The 22457-nt window shown below is 36.6% G+C and overlaps 2 pseudogenes across 2 annotated transcripts; both read right to left on the minus strand.

Moving 5' to 3' along the window:
• Positions 1 to 5219: 5219 nt before the first annotated feature.
• LOC308417313 (histone-binding protein RBBP4-like) lies at positions 5220 to 10629 on the minus strand (annotated as a pseudogene). Its single transcript has 2 exons — positions 10606 to 10629; positions 5220 to 6319 (listed from the first exon to the last, which is right to left on the minus strand). The product of its transcript is annotated as a histone-binding protein RBBP4-like (transcript).
• A 5453-nt stretch (positions 10630 to 16082) lies between these two features.
• On the minus strand, positions 16083 to 16510 carry LOC308414005 (succinate dehydrogenase assembly factor 3, mitochondrial-like; annotated as a pseudogene). Its single transcript has one exon. The product of its transcript is annotated as a succinate dehydrogenase assembly factor 3, mitochondrial-like (transcript).
• Between the last annotated feature and the right edge of the window lie 5947 nt (positions 16511 to 22457).

Consider the following 22457-nt stretch of genomic DNA (forward strand, 5'->3'; position numbering starts at 1 on the left):
GTATTTTCTCCTGTGATTGTTTTTGTTCCCTCTTCAAAGAAGGATTTAAGCATTGGAAATTTGGCCATCCTTCTTTTTGAGCTTCATATGGTCTGTGAATTGTATCTTGGGTATTTCTAGTTTTGGACTAGTATCCTCTTCTCAGTGTATACATACCATGTGGTGTGTTTACTTTGTTTGGTTTTGTGTGTCTGTGTGTGTGTGTGTGTGTGTGTGTGTGTGTGTGTTACTTCACGCAAGCTGATATTTCCTAGTTCCATGCATTTGCCTAAAAATTACATGAAGTCATTGTTTTTAATAGTTGAATTGTACTCTATTGTGTAAATGTAACGCATATTCTGTATTCATTCTTCTGTTGACAGACAACTGGGTTTTTTTCAGCTTCTGGTTATTAAAAATAAGTCTGCTATGAAGATAGTGGAATATGTGTTCTTGTTATATGTTGGAGCATCTTTTGGGTATATGTCTAGGAGTGGAATACCTGGGTCCTCAAATAGCACTATGTCCATTTGTTCGAGGAAGCACCAGACTGATTTCCAGAGTGGTTGTACCAGCTTTTAATTTCATCAACAATGAGGGAGTGTTTCTCTTTTGCCTTATCCTTACCAGTATTTGTTGTCACCTGAGTTTTTGATCTTAGCCACTCTGAATGGTGTGAGGTAGAATCTCAGGGTTGTTTTATTTGCATTTTTCTGATGACTAATGATGTTAAACATTTCTTTTGGTGCTTCTCAGCCATTCTATATTTGTCAATTGAAAATTCTTTGTTTATCTTTGTACCTTATTTTTAATAGGTTTACTTGATTCTCTGGAGTCTAGCTTTTTTGTATATATTGGCCATTAGCACTTTATTACAAACTTGTGGGACCCAATGAAAGCACTGCTAATAGAAAAACTCATATCTCTGAGTGCCGCCAATAAGAAACTGGAGAAAGCATACAGGAACAGAAGCAAATACACCCAGGAGGAGTAGACAGCAGGAAATAATCAAATCATCTATGAATTCAACCAGATAGTAACAAAAGGAACTATACAAAGAATCAAAAAAAAAAAAAAAAAAAAAAAAAACAGGAGCTGTTTATTTTAGGAAACCAACCACAGTGATAAACACTTAGTTATGTTAACCAGAGGGCATAGACACAGTATCCAAATCAACAAAATAAAAAATGAAACGAGAGACATAACAGAAGCTGAGGAAATTCAAGAAATCATCATATCCTACATCAAAACCTATACTCAACAAAACTAAAAAATCTGGATGGAATGGACAATTTTTTAGAGAGATACCAGGTACTTAAGTTAAATCAGGATTAGACAAACCATTTAAACAGTCTCATAACTCTTAAAGAAATAGAAGCAACCATCAAAAGTCTCACAACCAAACCAAACCAAAGCAAGCAAACAAACAAACAAACAAACAAAAACCCAGGACCAGACAGACTTAGTGCAGACTTCAATCATTCTTTTATAGAACACTTAATAACAATGTTCTCCAAACTGTTCCACAAAATAGAAATAGAAGGAACACTACCTAATTTCTTCTATGAAACCACAATTATGTTTATAACTTAACCACACAAAGACCAAACATAGAAAGAAACCAGACCAAATTCTCTTGCGAATTTCAGTGTAAAAATATTTAATAAAATTTTTGAAAACCAAATTGAAGTATACATCAAAAGAATCACCTATCATGATCAAATAAGCTTCATCCCAGGGATGCAGGAATGGTTTAATTTACAGAAATACATCAATGTAATCTACTATATAGACAAACTCAAAGAAAAAAGAAAAAACCTGATCATATCATTAGACGCTAAGAAGGCATTTGAAAAAATTTAACAATTTCTCATGTTAAATGTCTTGAAAAGATCAGGAATTCAAGGCCCATAACTAAACACAGTAAAAGCAGTATATTCACACAAGTAGCCAACATCAAACTAAATGTGGAGAAACTTGAAACCATTGCACTAAAATCAGGGACTAGACAAGGACACCCACTCTATTCCTACCCATTCAATAATGTACTCTAAGTCCTAGCCAGAGCAATTAGATGACAAAAGGAGGTCAAAGGGGTACAAATTGGAAAGGAAGAAGTAAAAATACCATCCTTTATGCTTAACACTTCAACCTGTTATAGGTCTGTCTCTTTTCTAACTAATAACTGCTTTAGTAAGAAGATTCTTTGTTGAAGGTGGAAACAGCACTAAACTCTAAGAACAAATATGCGTATTTAGAAGCCTGTTTGACAATATGACCACTTGACAAAATAATAGTAGTAAAATCTTCCCAAGGGCCTCCAGAAATGTGATATTAACCTGGATTATAAAACCAGGCATGAGTTCTCCTCGGTATTATTACCCTCAAATTCAGTCATGAAGGGGTTGGTTTTATCATATCCAATTATGCCACTATTTTTTTTTTTTTTTACATATAGGGCATACTAGACCTAGAAGGTAATTGTTACAGTTCTAAGGATTCACAACTGCTTAATAATGTTCATGACATTCCCACCCAACCCTAGTAGCATGTATAGCACTTTCTGACATGATGAAATGTGGTTGGTGGGGTTACACTTTCTTATCAATTTAAGCTTGAATTCTATGTGTCCTTTTACTAGTGTGTTCAGGGTCTTCAATAATCAGACCTTAATACAATGTTCTGATATCTTTATTTCAGCAAAGGCTCATAGAGCACCATAGATCAGAGGATGTAAAGAATATAAGCTCCGGAATATGCAAACATATATGCAGCAAGATACATAGTATTATAGACATAGTAAAGCCATTGTTTCCATGAAGTTACCCTTTTCTTTTCTTTTTTTTTTTCATTTCTTTTTTTATTAGATATTTGACTCGTCCATCAGGTCAGGTTATTCAGGGTCCCAAAGAGGCATTCATCCTAAAAGTCATGGGGGTGAGAAAGGAAGCCAAGTACATAAAGAATGACACAGAGTCAGTCTGGATGGTGTCAAGGCTTCATTGAGGATAGAATGCTTATAGCTTATATAGGCTTAAGCAGGGGGAAGGCAGGATTCAGTGGAATTTTACAAAATATTCAGAACACTGAAGAGGGTGGTGCTGTAGTCTAGCGCCGACAGTCTCGTGCTTTTTCTGGAACATCCTGTTTTGTCACCTGGCAGTTATTCTTGGCAGGGCCCATTGTGGTATTTCCTGGAAGGATCAGGTGGAAGGTCAGATTCCCACAGGCAGGGGTGCAGCTGCTCACAGGCTGCTGTGTCAAGATGGCTGTAGTTTGACTATTTTCTTAGCCATGGCTCCCTACAGATATTTTCTTTATTTACATTTCAAATGTTATCCACTTTCTTGGCTTCCCTTCTATAATCCCCCTATTCCATCGCCACTTCCCCTGACTATATGATGATGCTCTCCTACCCAACTGACTCAATCTTTCAGTATAATATGGAAATGTACCAGGCACCCTCTTATCTCCAAGTAGCTACTGGTGGGAAAGGTAGTTAGGAATATATATATATATATTGTATTGCTATAACTGTTAAGTTGCCCATGCACCAGTAAATAAGTGCTCTTCCTCATAGTGAAGCAACACAAATTAAATTCAGGAAGGTATACATGAAATGAAGACATTCAATTAGCAAACAGTATCTTGACAATGATATCATCAGCACATGAACAAAAAATGGTGTGAAGAAAACAAACCCTGGCACTGAGGCTGTTGCCAAGAGGCACTTGCTGACAGAAACATGGTATGGCTGATTTTTAGGAGGTTCTGCCAGCACCTGATCACTGCAGACAGGCATACTAGCAGCCAATCCTCAGACTGACCTGTGGGATCACAGTGGGGGAGCTGGCAGGAGTAGTGACTGGATGGGGATGGCAACCCCATAGAAAGAACAATGTCAGCTAGTAGGACCACCCAGTGTTCCCAGAGACTAAACCACCAACCAAGGAGTGTACAAAGAGGGATCCACAGCTCTAAATATGAATGCATCAGAGGACAGACTTGCTGACATTAATGGGAGCGGAGGCCCTTGGTCTCGGGAAGTTTGATGCCCTAGTATAGGATGATGCTGGAGCTGTGTGGCAGGAATGCATAGGTGCATGAGTAATCCCCCTCATAGAGGCAAAGGTGAGGGGGAAGAGGGTGAATTGGATGAGGGTTGTATTGTAGAGGAGTAATTGGGAAGAGAGACGTAATAGGAGATGTAAAAGACAGAAATGATTTTATACACATACATACACACACACACACACACACACACACACACACACACACACACAAATATATATACAGTGTGGTTGTTCCCTGAGAGGTTCTGCCAGCCCCTGATGAATGCCGAAAGGGATTCCTGCAGCCAATCATCAGACTGACCTGGAGGACCATTTCATTATTTAAATAAAACACACACACACACACACACACACATATATATATATATATATTTATATATAATAAAATGAAAACAGAGTTCTGTGATAAAAATTATACAATTATATGGAATTGTCAAATAATGGTTTATACATAGAAAAGCAATTCATTTCATTATAAGCGCTTACACAGTTAGTCATGGAGAGTAACTGGCTGGATGGTGAAACAGGTCAATCAGACTGGAGATGGCATCAAACTATATCGGCCAAAGACAAATTCACTTAGTTTTAAAAACAAATACAAGCTAGCCATTCACTCTTTCCGAACTTGACATTTCAAAAGTGGTACAACTGCCAGGTAACAACATACATCTTCATAGCTTGGTGGTGACAAGTGAGAGAGAGAGAGAGAGAGAGAGAGAGAGAGAGAGAGAGAGAGAGAGAGAGAGAGAGAGAGAGAGAAAGAGGGAGGGAGGGAGGGAGGGAGGAAGGAAGGAAGGAAGAAACAAAGAAGGAATAAGGGAAGAAAAGAAGAAAAAAACTCACACAACAAAAAACAGACTTTGTTCTGCTATCTGGCCACAATTGGAGCCACCTCCAAGGCTTTGCTATATTAAGCTCCCACCCTCCACCCAGTTTAGATCTAGAATATACCCATGGTTTGGGCAAAGAACATTGTTAGTGGCACCTATTGTAATTGTATAGCTGAACAAAATTTATGTCTCAAACCAACGTTAAATCCATTTTAAGGTTCAGAGGAAATAAGGAGAGTCTAAAATCACAAGTCTGGATATGTCTAGGATCTTTGTCCTTCTGAATCCTTTCCTCAGGATCTTCATCATTATAAATGTTCCCTGTCATCTACCACACTTACATGATATTGTCTTCTGATACAGAACATATCACCCAAGGTTCTTTGGGATTCCAGGAGATGTCAGATATCTTGGCAGTGTGACTACCATGAATAAACAACTCCTGTGGGCCATCATCCTCTGCATCTTCTTGGGATTGTTCTCCAATTTTACTTAGATCCCAAACATTCAGCCGATGTTCAATACCACTAAAAGCTAAGAGAGTGTCACTGTGAGGTGACCATTAAACTTGAACTATTTCATTCTTATGTGATTCAAAGGAATGCAACCTGAGTTTTAGATTTTTCAGATCCCCAAAGGCCATAGTTCTATCAGCTGATCCTGTGGCAAGAACGAACTCACTATAAGGATTGAAAGATAAGCAATTTACTTCAGCTGTGTATCAATCGAGTGGCTTTGCTTGCAAGTATTGTTTGAACGAATATCCCAAATCATAAGTTTCTGATCACTAGCAACTGACCCAAATGGAGACTTGTGGAGCAGATGCCAGTATATATCCTCTACTACTGCTGTATGCCCTGTAAAGATGGTCTTTGCATGTACCACTTTTCCTTCTTTTGGAACTGCATTGATATCTCATAGGCAGATGGTATTTTCATCTGAAGCACTAAGTAGTGCACACTGAGATTTGGATTTCAAGAAAGCCAATAACCTTCCTTCTGATGTCCATGGAGAAGCAATCTGGGTTGCATTTTCCAGAAGGGTCTGGTTTAGAAGGGTCCTTTGTGTAGTCAAAATCAAGAGCATCAATGGATTGAGTCTTTGTTGCAAAGATCCAAGGGTTCTTAGGCATATACCAGGCTGTTTACACCTTCATGGGTGATTTTGATTTCCATATCAGTTTTCCCACTGATCGAACAAAAACCTCTATTTATTTCACTGTCATAATGGAATGCATCAAAAGAGCATAGTCATTAGGGAGCTGGACACTGGCTATCACCAAGTGGTTTTGTTCTTCCGATGTGTGTGTTCTCAGGACAAGTGATGAATGCTGAAATATTTCCCTTTTGACCTGGTCACATCTGGAAGCAACTGGGAAGTTAAGCTGGGCCACTCCAGGGTATGGGTCATCACCAAATCATAAAGAAAAGAAAAGTTCTTTCATATTTTGTATTCCTCGTTCTCTTTTCAGCCATGGTGGGTTGGGAGATTCTGCGGAGTCATTGGGGGAATTCCGGGGTCATGAGATACAGGAGGGCCAGAGAAGCTATGATCAGTCAAATAAGTTTTAAAAATATCTTAAAAATCAAAATCACAGGATCAAAAAAATTAGGAAGGAACAAATTTCTGAAACAAAATGAAACCAAGCCAAAACAAGAAAACACTTTACATTATTATCTGGAGAATGAGAAGAAAGAGGGCAACAATATATAGCAAGGCCAATGTTGAAATGAAATCAATACACAGAAGGAGAGCAAATGATTCAGATGGCAGAAATCTGTGAATGCAGAGTGCAGGAGAATGAGAGCCAAGGGCTGGGATTTCAGGTAGCTTCTTGTTTATTTCATCTAAAATGTCGAATAATTATTTTGATTTTCCATGCCTGTGAATAATTTATGGTGATCTAGAATTGAGGAAGAAAGTCTTCTATCTGACATTATATGAAGAGCTGTAGCTCTGCAATGCCTGTCACTAACTCATTGAAATGTAGCAAAGCTACACTCTACCTGTTAACTAAACTTCCACATTCTCCTTTGAGATACTCATTGATGGATCCACAAATATACCTATGTACTGCAGAATCTAACAACTTCTTAGTATCTGCTAGTATTTGGAGCTTCCGGTGAAATACGTTTCCATTCACTTGTTACTAAGCTGTATAGATCACATGAGTCTTTGCAGCTTCTTTTAAAGTTATAAACCACAGTGTTTTATTTAACTTCATCTCTGTGTCACCTGAGTTTTATCCTGAATGAAAATAATATAAACTCTTGTTAAATATATTAAATATATAGTATTTAGACTAGATAAATTGAGTTTAAAATAATTTATATATTCAAAAAATCTATTACTGTAGTGGAGTTCAATGAGACTATATTTCCTTGTTATTTAATTTGAATTAGCAAAATTATTTCACGTTATTTGACTTTTTACTACATGTATTTCATTTATACAATAAAGAGATTTATAAAATGTATAAGATACAGTCTTCCCTAAAAAATCATAGGAAGGGGTTATATACAGAATCCTGATGCCAAATAAATGATCTTTTATAAACTCCACTACAAATAAGTATAAATGAACTTATAAGCAGGAAGACACAATAAAACATACCAGAGATATCTTGGCATAAAACACAGCACCTAGTTGATTCTAGAAAAAAAAAATATATATATACAAAAAAAATCCACATACCTAAAAACACATATAGGTTAATGGAAATTTGTTGTAAAAAACATTACTTCGACAGCTATTTCTGGGCTCTTGGAAACCTTCAATAGTCATATGAATAATTTTAGGAAATTGTTTTGTCCGTCCTTTTTCTTTTTCTTCTTCTTTTTCTTTTCCTTCTTTTCCTTCTCCTTTTCCTTCTTTCTCTCTCTGTCTTTGTCTGTATATTGCTCTCTTTCTCTTCCTCCTCTCTGTCTTTCTATCTCTCTTTGTCTCCCTCTCTCTTCCTTTCTGAACCATATCATCTGGTTGAAACTTTTATTCCGTGTTTTTCTAGACCATATTGCTTACAAATGTAACTGTGCCTCTTTATCTTCCATGTTTGAGTGCTGGAGTAGTAAGAATCACTGGCACTATGAACACTGGAAAAAGCAATTTGCAAAAGTACACACATATAAAATCGGACACTGGTTTGGCATACATGGGTTAAGAAAATGAAGGAATTTTTCTAAAATATATTTATTCTACTAAAGTCTCAAAAAATAGAAACATAACATTTCCTTTAGTAAGAGCCTCAGCAATAAACAATGATATTAACCCCCCCACACTGAAAGATGACAGCAAGATGCCTCTGAATGCATAATGGAGAAATTACCTTGCCAACAGTGTATTTTTTGTAACCCAACTTTTGAATAATATAGTTTATTAACGATTTTGTAAAATTAGTTGCTGTTATTAATTTACTAGTGACTACTCAATCATTTACCTGCACTTTTGAATAATATAGTTTATTAACGATTTTGTAAAATTAGTTGCTGTTATTAATTTACTAGTGACTACTCAATCATTTACCTGCACTTTTCTTCATTATCAACTCTTTTGTCTCAAATGTATAATTTTCTTTGTGCAAAACAATCCATATGCATTGTACACAATTGACCGCTGTTTACCTCATTGTAAGTTCTTCAATATCATCTCATTCTTTATTCTTTTCACACTTTCATGAAACTCTTTTCATGTCTTTATATTACTAATACCTCATATCGTTTTATATTGATTTAAAGCAGAAACAGATGAACATCTAGGTAAACATTACTCCATTTTCAGTCTCACTAAACTTATTCACAAAGAGAAGCACTTATTTGCTATTTAATCTAAATTTCTCCAAAAACTGGTCTCAGCACATAGCAATAGAAGCTGCCAAGCCAAAAACTATGTGGCAACATAGGATACATGGTGTAATTGATGTGTTAGAGAACAGCTATTCATAAAATTCCTACAGATGGCTGGTCTTTACCTAAATATTTCAACATTTTATTCTTTATAAACCCAAATTTTTAGGTAGCCTTTTAGCCAACCATTATGCTATATTCTTTTCATTTGCCATTATTTATCAAATCACATATTATTTTCTTTAAAAAATTTTTGTTATTTTAAAACACACACACACACACACACACACACACAGACACACACACACACACACACACACACACACACACACACACACACACACACACACACACACAAACTATTTAGCAGTCTATAGACCTTCAGTGAAAAGTTGAGTCTTGATATCATCTACCCAATTTATGCTAGAATGTAGACTGTCTTGATCTCATGTGGATCTTGAATAGGTAAATGCAGCTGATGGGAATTCATGATTGTGCATCCTCTGTCTTGACCAAAAAGACAACATTTAACTGCATACTTCCTTGTCTTTTAGCTTGCCCATTCTTTCTGCTTCCTCTTCTTATAAATTCCCCTGGGCCTTTTGTTATACTTGTCCCATTTATGGCTGAGCACAAAGTTACTTATTCTCAATGATTTGACCAGTTAGCCATTTCTCCGTCATCAGCTGTCCAGTGCAAATGGAAGCTTCAATAGCTAAGCTTGAGAGCATTTCAGATCTGTGGTGATAAGCAGAAATACATAGAAGGCAATTTGGTAGCATAAACCCTTAACAAAATAACAATAACAGGTTATACAATAGGCCTGTAATTTCCGTAATCAGGATAATTTTTACCAGAATTATAGAACCAGGTATGCCTCCCATGGAACAAACTTGAAATAAAATCAGAAAGTAGTTAGTTTTCCCCCAAATATGTGCCACTATTATACCAACAGACACAGTTTGCCTAGAAGGCAGATTTTTATCTTCTAATTGATCAACCCACATCTGTGAACATATGATCACAACTAACTAAACTTTATGAGTTTCTAAAAACAATAATATGTGAAGTTGGTAGTATTTAAAAAAATACTTGATTTCCATTCCAGGCATTGCCCTCCGTCCCAGTACTCCTCCCCACAGTTTCTCATCCCTAACCCCCCTTCTTTGCACACAGGCCTCCCTCTTCCCTAGGGCTTGAGTTTCTCAAGGATTAAGCACATCTTCCCCCTCTGAGCCCTTATCAGGCATCCCTCTGCTATGCATGCACCAGCTGCCTCAGGCCAGCCAGTGTCTGCTCCTGGTTGGTGGCTCTGTCTCTGCGAGCTCCCTGAGGTTAGTTGAGACTGATGGCATCCCTATGGGGTCACCCTCTTCTTCAGGTTCTTCAATCCTTCCTCTAATTCAACCATAGGGTTTCTTGACTTCAGTCCAATGATTGGATGTAAATGCCTCCATCTTTCTCAGTCAGCTGATGGCATGACCTCACAGACGACAACCATGCCAGGTTCCTGTCTGTAAGCACATCATAGCATCAGTAATAGTGTCAGGCCTTGGTTCACCCCACCCCTGGCCTCTCCTCCATGAGATATATCCTAAATTGTGCCAGTCATTGGATTGTTGTTTCTCCAGACTTTACTCCACTTTTGTTTCTTTTGACAAAAGTTCCTATGACGGAACAATTCTGGGTCAGAAATTATGACTATTGGTTAGAAAACCACTCTCTTTACTTGAGGCCCTGTTGATTTACCAGAGGCGGGGTCTTCAAGTTTCCCTTTCTCCAATGTTGGGCATTTTGGTTAAGGTTATGCCTATTGAGTCCTGAGACTCTCTCACCTCCAGGGTATCTGGTACTTTCTAGAGGGTCTCCTCATTCCCCCACCGGAGAACGCTTATATCCATCCATTCTGCCTAACAGGTAAAGCAATCTCTAGTTCTATCAGAGATGACACTTGAACACTTGCAAATATAAGAAATGAAGAGCATGTAAGAAGTATTGAAGTGAAAAACGGTAACAGTGGAAATGATTTAAAAGCAGTATTCATAATAAAATTCACACAAAAAAAATAAAAAAACCAAATCAAGAAACTATATATATTCTTATTTAGATTCTATAAATTTTACAACCTATAGAGTTATTTATGAAACCAAAGATAATTAAAGATTATGTGGATAGGAAGTGACAACTTTTACTTTTACAAATGGTCATTGTCTCAGGTAGGTTTTCTACTGCTGTTATAAAACACCATGACCAAAGCAACTTTTAAAGAAAAGGGTTTATTAGACTTATATGTGTAGTCCATTACAAAGGAAGTCATGACAAAAATTCAAAGCAGGAACATGAAGACAATAACTGGAGGAGAATCATGGAGGTATGCTTCTTACTAGCTTTTCCTTATGACTTGTTTAGCATGCTTTCAAATACAACTAAAAAACACCTGCCTATTAATCAATAAATTTTTCTCACAGCCATGACCACAACTAATCTGTACAAGACATTTTTTCTGTTGAGGTTCTCTCTTCCATTATGACTATCTTGTTTCAAATTTACCAAAATAATGAATAAATGAATAAAATAAAATCAACCAGGACAATTGACTTCTCTTTTTGCAATGTGAAACAAGAATATATTGCTATTCAACTATAAGTTTTGTTCATATTAATATCTATGTGAAGTATAAAACATTACAATGTTTTAAAGTCCCAGAGAATATAAAATTTCAGATGCCTAAAAAGTTGACACAGGGCCAGTGTTAGTGGTTAAGAGCACTAGCTGCTCTTACAGAGGGCCTGGGTTCAATTCCTCGTACCCACTTCACAGCTCCCAACTGTCTATAATGTTACTTCCAGGAGAACCCCATCACATAGCTTTACATGAAGGCAAAACACTAATGCACATAAAATAAAATGAATAATTAAATAAACCAAGACTGGAAGTACCTAAAGCCTTTCTAAAATTTTTCAAATCATTCAACTACAGGGTCCTGTAAAATAAAAGCTAAGTTTCAAATTTCTCACTCCAAGAGAAGAGAATCTAAGCACAAGCACAGTGAAAAGAGAACAAAATCAATATCAGCATATCCCTATGATCCTTCCAATCCTGGAGTTTCTATTGCAAATGAGGATGTAAACCTTCACCACAGTCTTCTTAAACTTTATGTTTCCAAACTTCAGTTATTCTCCATAAAGCCTTCATGTTTCTAAAACAGCATAACCTGAGAGACTTAAACACATTATTAACTATGCCTCCCAGCTCATGGTACAAACTTGCAGTCCCATCTGCAATAGAACTTCTGTATACTGATCCTGGGGAAAATACAGATTTTAGACCACCCACTGTACTTTTCTCTTTTTAATCCTTCTAATTTCTAAAGTCAATATAATCAGCATTGCTTGGACCAGTAAAGCTGTTTTGTTTCACTGGTTTATGTTTCTTGTCAATTGTAATTGTTAATTCCTCCACCTCACTGACCAGAGAACAGATAATATTCTTAATTCAAAATATCACTCAAATATCCCCAATAGACCTTTGCTTCTCACTGGAACCCTTACTTGCCAGCACTGGGATTGAGTGGCATGGTTCTATGTATGTTTATCCCTTATGCAATGGTACTGCTTTGTCTTTACCTAAAATACAATTTGCTTTATACTCTGGGTTGTTTTAGACATAGAAAGGAAAGGTGAAACTTTACTGTCTAAATATTTGCAGGAAGTTTGGTACAGCCATAGCAAACTTTTACAATATGTTTCAGATTGTAAAGGAATTAGAATATATCCTGTATTCACAATTATTATACAATGCAGCTTTCAAAAATAATTTCTAAATCTAGAATTTAAAGGTCCATTTCCTACTGTTTTGCAGTTATCTGACTTGGCCAGGAGTGAAGAATTAATGTTCTTCAGGATTAATCTTACATTCATCTGAAACCCACATGATAAAACTCCTATTACACATCCTTGCTTTTATTGAAACATACAACTACTTTTAAATCTGAGTTTCACTTTTCTCCATGTCAAAAGAAGTTGGAGAATTTTTCAGTCTTTCTAATAGCAAGGGAACCAATGTACCTGCATTTACTGCTTGGTGCTTAAACTTTTATACTCATTCTTGAGAGAACTGCCAAGCCAGAGTGCAGCTGACCCAGTGTATTATGTTGGATCACAGAAATAGTTGTTATGCTGTGATTTTTTTTCAACACAGTATACTAGCAGTTATAAATTTACTCTGCCAAGGCTCTAAAGCAGAATGTCCCAGACAACCAAATCCTATCTCCAAACCCTACAAATTCTAATTTTATTTATTTATTTATTCTAAGTGTTTTTTTCAATTATATATATATATTTAACAACTTTATTTTACAAAACAAGAAAAAATGTACAGATTTTAAACATTTTTTGCTTAAAACTATACATTTTTGTCAGTACTTTTTTTTTCAGATTTTAACATAATTTTTACATAAAACTATATGAATATATTTTTAGTCAGTACTTGATTTTTTTCAAGGTTTGATTGTATGCCTTGAAAACTTAATAGTTATAATGAGCTAAAGTACATGTAAAACAAAATGTAACATGGAAATAGTTAAAGTTTTCTTGTTTTGTAAATATTTTTTGTTTTGTTTTGTTTTTTTTATTTCTTGGACTTCATACAGTCTGTGAGTTGTTTCTGGGGCAGTGCAAGCCTCTGGGGTTAGCATCCCACTATCAGTGACTGCATATTATGTCTGATCTTTTGTGACTGGGTTATCTCACTCAGGATGATATTCTCTAGATGCATCCATTTTCTTAAGAATTTGGTTAAATCATTGTTTCTGGTGGCTGAGTAGTATTCCATTGTGTATATGTACCACAATTTTTGTATCCATTCATCCTCTGAGGGACATCTGGGTTCCTTCCAGCTTCTGGCTATTATAAACAGAGCCGCTATGAACATTGTGGTGTGTTTGTTTTGTTTTAAATTCCTATTTCTACTTCCTTAAGTTCTATTTTGGTCTTTCAAACATGTGATGCTTTATTTCCTACAGACATGTTAACTTTTACTTGAAAATGCTTTGTGTGTGCTAATCCCAACGCTGGAGCCTCCATGGGGTCTGTCTCTGTAGGTTTGAATTTTTTTCATTGGATAGTTTATGTGTTTACACTTCAAATGTTATCCCCTTTTCTGGTTCCCCTCTCTCCCCTCCCCCTGATTCTATGAGGATGCTCCTCCTCCCACCCACCACTCCCACCTCAACACCATGACATTCTCCTACAGTGGGGAATGGGGCTAATTTACTTTGTAGGTTTATTTAAACTTGAGATATCTCCTAGGACAATTATTTGTGGCTCTGATATCTTCCCAAATGACTTAAGTCTCTCAGGTACTTATTGGAGACCACTTTATACAAACATATATAGCATAAACATTTTTTAACTACAAATTGACTTTGTAAAGGTCAGCAACTCTGCCCAAGTTTTCAGCAGCTTTTCTTCTACCCTTACTGTACAGTCTTAATGGTACTGGCTTCAAGGGAAGATATTCTTGAGATTTTCCACTTCAGATGGCCTCTGCACTTTGTATTTGGCACATACTATGTTCAGGAACAATCAAAACCAAACCTGAAACACCCTTGGGCAGAAGCTTCAGCATTTCTACTTGTGGAAGTTGGCTTTCAAGGTTCTTCCTCCCTTAGGATACCAGCAATGTGAGTGTCTTAATTTCCTTTCTATTCCACCTAAAAGTTGGAGTTTCCAGTACGAAAGGTGAACAGCTGTATAGCGTCCATGTTACTGAGAAGACAATCTAAAGGTTAATGTGAATTCTAATTAAAAACATCTTTTCTTGGTTACTAATAACACCAGAGATTATTCCATGTCTCAAAACATTTTTGGTTCTTATGTGTCCCCTGCTGGCCGAGCTGGGCGGTTCAATCTCCTCACAGGCTTCGGTCCTCTGGTTGGGTGGACCATGTAGCCAGGAGAACAAGTGTCTATAGACTCTGGATGAAGTGTGTCTGGCTTTAAAGTCTGCGGGGTACATTTGTTCTTTTGAGAAAATCAATTCCCAAAGCCATCTAGATAGATGTGGGAAGAAGGAGTTACAAATTTACTTACAGGCAGAAATGGCTATCGAGAGCGGCAGAGAGCTAGGACTACAGTGCAATCTACCACATGGCGTTACTGGAATTCCTAATGAGGAAGCCTCTAGGGAAATGTAACATCAAAGCTGAACTGTACAGTAACTGATGAACTGGGTATATGTTAATACCAGTGTTATTGAGAAGAGAGGAAAACTAAGTTTAATTTTTAATGTGATTAGAAAGGTCACCCATAATTTAGTAAAATGGGTTTGAGTCTTAGAAATAAGGTTTAGTTCAGTGTAGAAGGTATGGAGACCCTTGTGTTCACAGGTAAGCAGTAGGCAAACCTGGAATGTTAAACATGCACATGCTGTTACCTGCCCAGCAGGTTAATAGCCTAAGGACCACACTGATTCTCCCCAAGCCCTTATCTTGAGCTTGTTTTTCTCAGTCAGTCTATAGAACCCATCCTTTCTCTACTGATCTACACGTTGTAAGACCGGGTCTCCTGCTGAACCTGACACTCAATGCTTCAGCTACAGTGGCTGGTGAGCCGCAGGGATGTGCCTGTCTCTGCTTTCTCATCACTAGGATTAAAGACCTGCATCTCCATGCCTGCTTTTCATGTGGGCACTAGAAATCTGAACTTGGGACCTAATGCTTTCGCAGTAAGCACTTTTAGCAGTTGAGCTAGCTGCCTGGCCCGAATTGTGTCACTTCAGTATCCAATAGGTTGCTCAACATAGATGCAGGTTTTGGTAATTTATTTTTAAATGTATGAGTCAACTTAGTATTTTTCATTTGCCCAACCCTGAGACAATAACTAAAATTCTTAACAATTGAATCTTAAAGCTTTTCTTAAAACTTTTACTGTGACTCAAAGAGGAAATTCTGAGTGATAGCCAGGTGTGTACTATTAAAGGAGAAATGGTGGGACTTTCATTATCACAATGTCTAATAATAAACGTACTGGAATTCCACATCTTCCATTATGATGATATGTTTATTTACCTTATGAAGCTAGAGACAAATCAGGAGGCTAACACTTGATGGGAATGGAATTTAAAACAAATTCATATCCAAAAAAAATTTCAGCGTAATTCCAAAATGTATCCTTTTTAACACCTTTCTTTAGTCCCGAAGTTCAGTTCCATAAAATTACATTCCAACAGCAAATATGTATGTCACTGCAATGATGGCACCGTGTGCCATTTGTGATGTCATCACACAGTGTTTTTACTGTCCAGACATGAGAGACTGTCCCTTGAAGATAAAGGGATACGTTTTTGAGAGTCAATGATAGATGAGGTAACAAATCTTAGCCACTTTGTTAAGATTATTGTGTCACGACTGTGGTTTTATAGACTCGGTGATACTAAACTGCCGATTGGGTTTAGTAGTTTCTTGCATCAGCTCTTGCAACTGTCCGATTTGCTCATCACGAAAGTCATTGAGTTTTTCTTCCAGAAGAGATGTGCCAAAACATGCTTTTCCAGTGGAGCTTTGTCTGCTGTCCTTGGCTTGTTGCCACAACACTGCTGCATTCCTTCAAGTCTCCCATTCCTTCAAGAAACGCTGGGCCTCGCCAGGACCAACAGTCTTATGTCTCCTAAATTCGTCCTTCATGTACTGGTCACCCAGGGCTTTCAGGTCCGGGGGCAGAGCCCGATGTAGCTGCAAGATTCGCCTATATAAAGAGCGGACTCTCGAAACATGCTTGACTGACATTGCGCCGCGCGTTCTCGACCAACTGCGCCTGCGCAGACACAAATTCTAATTCTTATTTCTTGAAAAGTCTTGTAATATTTCTTTTCTGAATTTGGTCTCCATGTAATATATGAATAGGCTGATTTCATATACTTTCCACTGACATTTTCCCCTTTAACTACAATAGCCACTATAGACCACCATTTTTCTCAAATGAAAAAAATTACTTTTCAAAAATATTTTTGTAATTTTTATGAATATCATGTGATTTTTTTGCTTTAAACCCATTGTCTGAGTTCTTATAGTATTATCTTATGTCTGTACTACGAGCTTACATTCTTTTACAAGATCCACTTACTCATAATTGATGATCTGCTAGATATGTGTTTGCATTCAGTTTGCCAGTATTTTACTTACAATTTTAGCAATAACGTTCATAAAGGATATTAGGACACAGTTTCTTAGTTTGGTGTATTTTCCTAGTTTGTGCATTAAAGCAATTCTAGCTTCTTAGAATAAATTTGTGAGTGGTCCTTTTTTTACATTTTTTTGAAGAATTAAAAGTTATTGGTATGCTGGTTCCTCTTTGAAAGTCTGTTAAAATTCTGCTGTGAATCTATTTAGCTTCTTTGGGCTTAAACCTCTATTAGCCAGAAGGCTTTTTATTTGTGTTTTGATCTCTCCTTTTGTTACGGGTCTGATTAGGTCATTATTTTCTTGGAAGGATACTATTATCTGAGTTTGGTAGATAATGTTGAGGACAGTGCAGATAATATAAGTAGTAAAATTTTAACTTCTTTATTATTTCTAAAGCAAAACAAACACAACCAGTTATAATATTTGGTAAATGTAAACAAATAAAAGAAGTATGCTTAGTATATAAAAATAACTGTAACGATAGTCTAAATAATAGACAAACTTGAATTTTATGGGAACATCTTTATGAATATAAGTAAAATTATATTTATGTATAAGAAAATCAGTAGAACTAAATAAAAGTTAAAAATGTATAAAGATATGTTATTACCATGCTGGTTAGTTTAGGTCAACTTGTCAAAAAAAAAAAAAAAAAAAAAAAAAAAAAAAAAAACCTAAACCAACCCTAGGAAAAAGAATGGTGACTGAGAAGTTACCTTTAACAGGTCATTCTTGTCCTTTAGGCATGCCCAATCAGGCATAGTCTTGATGGCTAATTGATGTAGAAGAGAACCTACAAATATGACTGGTACCATTTCTGGGCCTGGCCTCTTAAGAAAGGTAGCTGACCAAGGCAAGAAAGGAAGAAAGCAAAGAGCATTTCTTCTTGATCTCTGCTTCAGTTCCTCTTTCCCACCTTACACTACTACTATGGCACCTTTCAATGACCCATATGCCAAATAAACACTTTCTTTGCTTAGTTGCTATTATTTTTGTACTTGCTAAGTTTTACTGAATAAATAATCCATTTTTTTTCAAAAGCAGCATATAATAAAAGCTGTTATTACTAAAGAACACTTTAAATGTGATTAATATGTACCCAAGTACATTATCATGCTGAAATGGAGCCACTTTCTTTAAGCTCAAAGAATAAAAATGACACACAAATAGCCAATACATATTTTATCTAGAAGACAATATTAACTTAGAAACTGTGCTTATGTGTGGCTCTTATCTCTTACATTTTTTTATTGAATTATCTCTGCCTTTACATTTCAGATGTTGTCCCCTTCCCTAAATCACACTCCTTCCCATTTCCTTCCTGAAGGTGCTTCCTCTCACAAACATCATCTGACACCTTAGCACCCTTCTGTTCTCCTAAAATAGGAATCTAGCCTTCACTGGACCAAATACCTTTCCTCCCATTGATACCAGAAAATGCTATCCTCAGCTGCATATTGACCTGAGGCTAGGGGTCTCTCCATGCAAACTCATTGTTAGGTGTTTTAGTCCTTTAGCACTGTAGTGGGTTTGGTTAGTTGATACTTTTGTTCTTCCCATGGGGTTGCAGACACTATTAGCTCCTTCAATTCTTTCTCTAGCTCCCTCGTAGACATCCTCATGTTCAGTCTGATGGTTAGTTGCAAGCATCCTCCTCCATATCAGCATGGTTCTGTCAGAGCCTCTGAGGAGGTGTCCAATCCAGGCTCCTGCCAGTAAGCACTACTTGGCATCAGCAATAGTCCTTGGGTTTAGTGGCTGCATATACGATGGATTACTAGGTGAAACCATCTCGTGATGATCTTTTCTCCAATCCCTGTTTCTTCATTTGTCTCTTTATTTCCTCCCATGAGTGTTTTTTTTTTTTTTTCTCTTTCTTCTAAGAAGGACTGAGGCATGCTATATCTGGCCTTCCTTCACTTGGAGTTTCATAAGGTCTGTGATTTGTTTCTTGGTTATTCTGGGGATTTTGGGCTAGTATCCACTTATAACTGAGTATCTACCATGAGTGTTCTGTTGTGACTGGGTTGCCTCACTCAGGATGAAAGCTTCAAGTTCCATTAATTTGCCTAGGAATTTAATAAACTCATTGTTTTTAATAGCTGAGTAGTACTTCATTGTGTATATCTGTCATGATTTCTGTAGCTATCCCTTTGTTGAAGGACATCTGGGTTTTTTGCCAGCATCTATCTATTATAAATAAGGCTGCTATGATTTTTTTTTTTTGTATTGTTGATAATACTTTTTGTTATCCTGAGTTTTTTTTTTTATAATTCCAAATGAATTTGCTTTTTATAACTCTATGAAGAATTGAGTTGGAATACTGATGAAAATTGCAGTGAATCTGTAGATTGCTTCAGGCAAGATGGCAATTTTTACTATGTTGATCCATCTAATAGATGAGCATGGAAGGTCTTTCTAACTTCGGAGGTCTTCTTAAATTTTCTCTTTCAGAAGGGGTTATGACTAGCCAGGAGGCAGAGAGATCTCAGTGGTGCATGCGGAACGTGTGTGTGTGCCTGCCTGCTCGGCTTGATCCAGGGATCAAGGAACCCTTTAGCATCTGGACCTCTGTTCCCAGCCTATGGCTTCCGGGGTATACAACAGGCACTCGGAACATCCGCCACAAAGAACAGCGGAGATCCAGACACGGAGGCCAGGTACAAGGGAAAAGTAAGAACTGAAAACAAGATGGCAAGAGGAAAGCAAAAGACTGTACCCCAGGAAAACAAAGACACCTGGCAACAATAGAACCCAGCTCTCCCATTACAACAAACAGCAGAATGCTAAACACTCCATAAAAAGAAGACTCAGACACAAAATTCTATCTCAAGATGATGATAGAGATACTTAAACAAGAACAGGAGGAAAAGCATAAAGAATTAGAAGATTTTAAAGAAGAAACAAGAAAAACACTCAAAGAACTAGAAGAAAACAGAACCAAAGAGATGAAGGAATGGAAAAAGTAATTTAAAACGGAAATAGACATAATAATGAAAATAATAAAAGAGACAACCCTAGAGGTAGAAAACCTAAAAAAAGAAATCAGGAGTCACAGATGCAAGCATTTTAAACAGACTACAAGAGATGGAAGAGAGAATCTCGGGGGCCCAAGACAACATTGAAAACATAAGCAAAACAGTCACAGAAGATGAAAAAAACAAAAAGCTCCTGAGCCAAAATGTCCAGGAGATCCAGGACACAATGAGAAGACCAATCATAAGAATAATAGGAATAGAAGAGGGCAAGAATATCAACTAAAAGGTACAGTAAATATCTTAAAAAAAATCCTGGAAGAAAACTTCCCTACCCTTAAAAATGAGATGACCACAAGCATAAAAGAAGCCTACAGAACTCTAAATAGGTTGGTCCAAAAAAAAAAAAAAAAAAAATTACGGTCAACACATAATAGTCAAAACAGCAAGTGCACAAAGCAAAGAAAGAATACTGAAAACAGTAAGGGAAAAAGGTCAGGTAACATATAAAGGCAAACCAATCAGAATCACATCCGATTTCTCAACAAAGACTATGAAAGCTAGAAGAGCCTGAACAGACATCATGAAGACCATAAGAGAACACAAGTGCCAGCCCAAGCTGCTATACCCAACAAAACTATCAATCACCATAGATGGTGAGATGAACACATACAAAGACAAAACTAAATTCACACAATATATGGCCACAAACCCAGCACTACAAGGAATTATAGGTGGAAAACCCAAAATAAGAGGGGAACCACCTCATAATAAAAATAAGAAAAATTCTAAGGAATAAAACCAAACGAAGAAAGACACACAGGCACAATTCAACCTACCAAAGCAACAATAGCAGGAAACAACAACCACTATTCCTTGATATCTATTAAAATAAATGGACTCAACTACCCAATAAAAGATATAGGCTATTAGACTGGATTACATAAACAAAATTCAGCATTATGCTGCATACAGGAAACACATCTCAGAGACAAAGACAGATACTACCTGAGAGTAAAAGGTTGGGAAAAAACCTTCCAAGCAAATGGCTCCATGTGGCTATTCTAATACCTAATAAAGTAGATTTTCAATGAAAATTTATCAAAAAAAATAAGAAATGACTCTTTTTACATATTACAGGGGAAATCTCTCAGGAGGAACTCTCAATCCTTAACATATATTCTCCAAATACAAAAGCACACATATTCATAAAAGAAACCTTATTAAGCTCAAAAAATACATTTTAGCCCATGCAATAATAGTGGGAAACTTTAATACCTCACCCTTACCAATGGACAGATCATGGAAACAGATACTAAAAAAGGACACTGTAAAACTAACAGAGACTATGAAACAACTGGAATTAATAGATATCTATAAAACATATCATCCTAAAACTAAAGAATACACCTTCTCTGAACCTCATGGAACCTTCTTGAAAACTGACCACATAATAAAAAACAGAATGAGACAAAATCAATAAAAGAAAATCAAAATATTCCCTTGCATCTTTTCAGATCCCCATGGTCTAAAGGTGGTCTTTAATAACAACGAAGAAAACAAAAGGCCCATATACAAATGGAAACTAAACAATGCTCTATTAAACTATACCAGGTCAAAGAAGAAATAAAGAAAGAAATTAAGGATTTTCTAGAATTCAATGAAAATGAAAACACAACATACCCAAACCTATGGGATGCAATAAAAGCAGTATTGAGAGGAAAACTCATAGCCCTAAGTGCTTCCAAAAAGAATCTGGAGAGAGCTCACATCAGCAACCTGACAGCACAGCTAAAAGCCCTAGAACAAATGGAAGCAGATATACCCAAAAAGAGTAGATGGCAAGAAACAATCAAAATTAGGGCAGAAATAGACCAAATAGAAACAAAAAGTACCATTGAAATAATCAACAAAACCAAGAGTTGGTTCTTTGAGAAAATCAACAAGATTGATAAACCCCTAGCCAGACTAACTAGAGGGCAAAGAGAGAGTATCCAAATTAACAAAATCAGAAAGGAAAGTGGGGACATAACAACTGAAACTGAGGAAATTTAAGAAATCATCAGATCCTACTACAAAAACTTATACTCCACAAAATTGGAAAATCTGGAGAAAATGGATGAATTCCTAGACAGATACAAGGTCCCAAAGTTTAATCTAGACCAAGTAAACCATCTAAATAACCCTATAACACCTAAAGAAATAGAAGAAGTCATCAAAAGCCTCCCAACCAAAAAAAGCCTATGTCCAGACGGGTTCAGTGCAGAATTTTATCAGACATTTATTGGGGATATAACACCAATACTTGCCAAACTATTCCAAAAGATAGAATCAGATGGAATATTACCCACCTCATTTTTTGAGGCTACAATAACCCTCGTACCTAAACCACACAAAGATCCTACAAGGAAAGAGAACTTCAGACCAATCTCACTTATGAACATTGATGCAAAAATACTGAACAAAATCCTTGCAAACCGAATCCAAGAATCCATCAAAACGATCATTCATCATGACCAAGGAGGCTTCATCCCTAGGATGCAGGGATGGTTTAACATAAGAAATTCCATCAACGT

The sequence above is a fragment of the Micromys minutus genome, assembly GCF_963924665.1.
Source record: "Micromys minutus genome assembly, chromosome: 1".
Lineage (NCBI taxonomy): Eukaryota > Metazoa > Chordata > Mammalia > Rodentia > Muridae > Micromys > Micromys minutus.